The sequence below is a fragment of the Misgurnus anguillicaudatus genome, chromosome 15, assembly GCF_027580225.2.
Source record: "Misgurnus anguillicaudatus chromosome 15, ASM2758022v2, whole genome shotgun sequence".
Lineage (NCBI taxonomy): Eukaryota > Metazoa > Chordata > Actinopteri > Cypriniformes > Cobitidae > Misgurnus > Misgurnus anguillicaudatus.
The window spans coordinates 26,386,981-26,392,689 of record NC_073351.2 but is presented as its reverse complement, the minus strand read 5'-3'; positions in this window follow the sequence as shown (position 1 = coordinate 26,392,689).

Genomic DNA, 5,709 nt, shown 5'->3' with positions numbered 1-5,709 from the left:
CCCCTGTTTTTCTTTCTTTTATATTGTAAATGCAAAATGGGATAAAACGACCATGAATCATAAAATAGGGAGAAAAAAATAAAATCTGATGCTGCACAAAAACTAAAAATGCATTAAAGCCAATTTTTTACTAATCTTTGACATGCCCAAGACCGAAAAATGATTTTTTTTTTATTAAAAATCTTTTATTTTGTGTGGGTATTTTTCTTCAAATCAGTGAAATCACTTATGATTTTGGCAATTAAAGAGTTAAAATCCTGGAATTTTTGTAAACATTTGGTAGTTTTAATCTGTACTGAGGTTGATTAACAGATTTATGCAAAAAAAAAAAAAATTAATCTGATACATTTTTAAAGGTGTTTAATTTAGTGGCTTTTTGTACACAAACAACCCGAAAGGTTTAAATGGGATTCCCATGGGTACTGAAATCCTTGAAGGTTTGTGAATCTGGGGGGGATTTTAGGCCCTGGGAAGTTTTTGAAAACACATACATGGATACAGATCATTGAAAGTGCTTGAATCTATTTTATGCAAGAAATTTTCTGGAAAAAATCCACATTATTTCCTGTGTAGTGTAGGATAATATCATACAAATTCTAGACTTTTTAAGCACACATGCTAAACTGTTCACTTTAAATGCTTATCTTCTGTTTGTGAATGTTGATTTATACCAAAATGCTTTTTTGCATTGTTGTGTTTGACACATAAAAACGTCTCGGGTTAGGTATGTAACTATTGTTCCCTGAGAAGGGAACGAGGCACTGCGTATCCCTTGTCATACTTCCTGCGTCCCTGTAACGTCGTCTTTGGCAATATTTCAGATAGCGATATACTTCCTGGCTCCCGCATCACCGTCTTTGACGTTAAGCCTCACCATTGGTTGAATTTGATACTTACCCCTGGAGGCGTCCCCAAAGTGTCACCGCAGTGACGCAGCGCGAGTTCCCTCGAAAGGGAATTGTAACAATGTATCTTAAAAGGTAACACGATGTAACCTTGCTTTCACTTGAAATGTGTCCCCACATTTAGACCTGGAAAGTCCTTGAAAGGTCCTTGAATTTGAGGTTAACTAAGGTGTGGGAACCCTGTTTAAAACACAAAACGATCTTAAACTTTAAACTTAAATAAATCAAAACATTAAATTATACAATGTTGGTTAGTACTAAAGTAAAATTAGAAAGAATTTATAATGCATGTATTTTATGAAATCATAAAACTGGGCTCCCGGCACCATCTCACGCCCCAGTTTGAGAACCACTGGTCTAGACATGATCGAACTGTGTAAGGCTTCCATGTTTTAATAAAACTGATGTGTCATTGTTTTATGTAAGATACCATTGACTATTACGCATATTTCATTGACCTACTTTTTATAGCCTTTACTGTAGCATTGCAAGAAGTGTATTTGTTCCCTCCCACTTTCTCTTACACTCTGAGGCTATTTTGGGGATTTTCGCCTGGATTTGGCCTACCCAATTTCAAAAGCTTCTCATACCCACAAGCAGAGGTGCACATACAAAAGTTTGGTATCATTTTACAGGAAACCCTCTGAAATTACATAAAACACTGTTAAAAGTGCTCAACATGGTTGTATGTGTTGTCAGTCCTCTAATAAACACAAAAATAAATAGGCGCTTTTTGATGTTTTTTTTCTAAAGTCTGTATTCAAAAGTGTATAACTCTGGCCCTGAGTGGGAACGAAACCTGCAGACAGTTTTATTTGATTCCAGCAATTGCCAGCTTACAGAGGAAAAAGGAATTTTTTTTCTATCATAATAAATGCAAAAGTTATTTTACTCCAACTGATGGGAGGAATAATACGCTTATGGAGTACAATTTCTGCCAAAAAACATTTGAAGTGCTCCCATAACCACAAACAGTGGAATAAATGCAATATATTTATATCATTTTGCAGAAAACCCTTTGAAGTTACATAAAAAGCTGATGTTTGTGACAAATATTGTTATTTATGTGGTTTTTCATATGATAAAACACCAAATGATCTTTTTTTATGTCATAAATACTGCCTCTGATAGTGTATAACTCTGGTTCTGTGTGCTCTAGCAGACTGCAGACAGTTCTGGTTGTTACCAGCAGCAGACAGTAAACACCCAAAAAAAGAATGAACTCTTTAGCATGTCGCATTCAAAAGTTATTCTCATTTTACTGAAGTGTGCGAAAATACATTTTTCATATAAATATTATTTTTTTTTTTTGCACATATGATAAATAGCAAGGGATTATTCATGCACACAACCAAAGAAAATGCTGTGAATGGACTCAGTTTTTTAGAGTAGGACCTAAGAGAAAAGATGGTGTATCATTTGTGGCTATCTGTGCTATCTGAGGCAGTCCACACTCAATTATTCCATATGTTTACAAAAGACGATTTTTTTACATCATTATTCATTCGACGATTGTTGGATATGTGATAAAAATAGGACAAAAATAACACTATAGCCTTATTCCTGAGAGTGAGAGCTTTCATTTGATATAAGACTTGCCCATGTTTGTCATACTTGAAAAATATGAAATATGTGAATATTAAATGATATTAAAAATTATGGGGGGGGTGATAGTGTAAATTAAGTGTAACTAACTTTCTTACAGTGAAACATATCTCAAAGTGATGCATATCTGCAGAAAGTAGAGAGTCTAAGCTTTCAAACAGTATCTCATATGTGGTACTGGGTCCATGAGAGACCATAAAAAATTAAAGGAATATTTTATATTAAGTCAAAATAAGATAATTCTGGACCCGGTACAGGGTCCACAGAGTCAAACAATTTTAAACTTGTCATAAAAATGTCCTTCAATGTGGATATGGCAATAAAAATAAATTAGAATGACAAGCCCCAGTCATAAAGGCCGGTCAGGGTAGCTAGTTTAGATTTGGGTGTTCCTGAGAACGCAAGGGATAAGAAGCCAAGCCATTGCACAGAGGGTGGTAGAACGGCCTGATGGGCAGATGGCTGGATTGTTCTGAACGTTTCCGGGCTAAAGGAGAAAACATGCCACTCTGAATCAGCATGCTTAACTCTTGTCCTAAAATACCCTCGGTGTGTGTAAAGATTACTCTAATGGCTTCGCTGTGCGATTCTTTGTCTCCGCTGCCTTTTCTATCCCTTCCAGTCGACTTGTCTTGTCCCTCCTTATAAACACCCTGATTCATGTCTGCGTTTTGGAATTGGCACCCATGGGGTCCATAATATTCTGTGACAAGCTTGCAGTAAACTAAAAACAGCGATTATGTGAACGTTTATGACCTCGTGTTGTTCCAAACCTCCTGAATTTTTGCTGTGCAACATGAAGTATATTCGATTTTGTCAGGGACAGCCTCAGTCACTATTTACTTTTATTATATTTGTTTCCATGCAATGAAAATAACTAGTGACTGAGGCAATCAATCCCTTACAATCTGTTAAACATCTCCGTTCCATGTAAGAAAGTCATTTGGGTTTGAAATAACATGACAGCGAGTAAATAATCACAACAAACAAAAGTAGTCAGGCAATGTTTGCCAACCATATCATTTTTTCTTGTTTCATTTAAATTGATAGTTCACCCAAAAATAATTTATTCACCCTCATGTTGTTACATACCTCTATAAATGTCTATAAATGAACACAAATTAAGATATTTGTAATGAAGCAGGATACAGAAGCACCATAGACTTCAACAGTAGAAAAAATACTACTATGAAAGTCAACTGTGCTCAAAAACGGTTTGGTTGCTCAAAATATCTTAAAACAAAACATTAAAGGACATTCCACTTTTTTGAAAATATGCTCATTTTCCAGCTTCCCTAGAGTTAAACATTTGATTCTTACCAGCCGATCTCTGGGTCTGGCGCTACCACTTTTAGCATAGCTTAGCATAATCAATTGAATCTGGTTAGACCATTAGCATCGCGCTAAAAAATAACCAAAGAGTTTGGGTATTTTTCCTGTTTAAAACTTGACTCTTCTGTAGTTACAACGTGTACTAAGATCGACAGAAAATTAAAAGTTTTGATCTTTTAGGCAGATATGGCTATGAACTATACTCTCATTCTGGCATAATAATCAAAGACTTTGCTGCCGTAACATAGCTGCAGCAGGCGTAGTGATATTACTCAGAACCTGAAAATAGTCCCCTTGGTTACTTTCAATCGAAGGGGACTGCGTACTGCGTTTTGGGCACTGCCTAATATCACAACGCTTGCTGCCGCCATGTTACATCAGTAAAGTCCTTGATTATTACACCAGAATGAGCGTATAGTTTGTAGCCATATCTGCCTAGAAAATCACAAATTTTAATTTTCCATCAGCCTTAGTACACGATGTAACTACAGAAGAGTGAAGTTTTAAATAGAAATAATATCGAAACTCTTTTTTAGGTTAGGTTTTTAGCACAATGCTAATGGTCTAATCAGATTCAATGGATTATGCTAAGCTATGCTAAAAGTGGTAGCGCCAGACCCGGAGATCGGCTGAATGAATTCCAAAAAGGTAAAAATCAAATGTTTAACTCTAGGGGAGCTGGAAAATTAGCATAATGTCCCTTTAATACATGGTTTGTTACAATGATGACAGAATTTTCATTTTTGGGTGAACTATCCCTTTAAGTAACAGATGATACAAATTTATAAATAAAAAACAATCCTTTGATCTGAAAATGTGAATTATTCATGATCTTTTGTTTTCAATGGCAGCTTGTAGGTCTCTGGTCTCTCAGCGTGACTTGTTCACCCTCACACATGTTGAGGTTTCTAATTGTGTCAGTGTTGGTCTGGCACTGAGATTTGTGTTGATGTTTCCTCCTTTTAAATGTTCACACACTAGTTTATTTCGGGTGTTTGTTTTAAAATATTGATGAGAAATGTTGCAGTTTTGGCGCTTGTACAGCCTCATCTCACGAACAGGGATGCTTTATTTCCCATTGTTTGAGATATTTCAATTCCCAAATATAATTAAAATATGGCTACGAGACAGTTTTTAATAAAATCCAGTGGACTGAAGTCATGTCACACCCTCAGTTTGTGACTCATTTTTCAATTGTTAATACTTTAGGAGCAGGTGGTCAGCCTCCGGAAAGCCAAACAAACAAGGACTCTGGGAGATGCTGTGTTTAAACAAAACCTTGTTATGAATTTTTTCACGCAGACACTTACTAAACAAAAAAATGAAGAATACTATGTTTAGGTTTAACCCTGCGAACCCAGGAAAATCCAAAAACCCATTCATTCTGTTGAACAAATTTGACCCCGTGGGTTCTCCAGGGTTACGTTTAGAGAGAACCACAAATTTTTGAAATTCCATGAAACTTACTGTGAAAAAAAATGTAAGTTTTACCAAAGGTTTTAAACATAGATATCTCAAATGTCAGTATTTGGTGGCTTAAATTCCAGTGCAAGGTTTCTGTTTAGTTTTTTTTAACATTATATGCGAGTGCTGCTTTCATAATTATCACATATATAACGGAGAACACACACATTTGTTCACATCCATAATGTTATTTCTTCACTGAAAAAATGATTTACTCAATTTTTTTAAGGTAAGTGGTTGAAATCAATTTATTTAAGCTCCATTTAAACAGAAGTTTTTGGTTTTGTTTTTCTATTTTTTGTGTGTGTTAAAATGTAGCTTAAATAAATTGAATGCGAGCACTTTGAATGAATAATTTTTTTTGTTCCTCATTAGTGTGCACATTAAAAATATGTGTAAAATA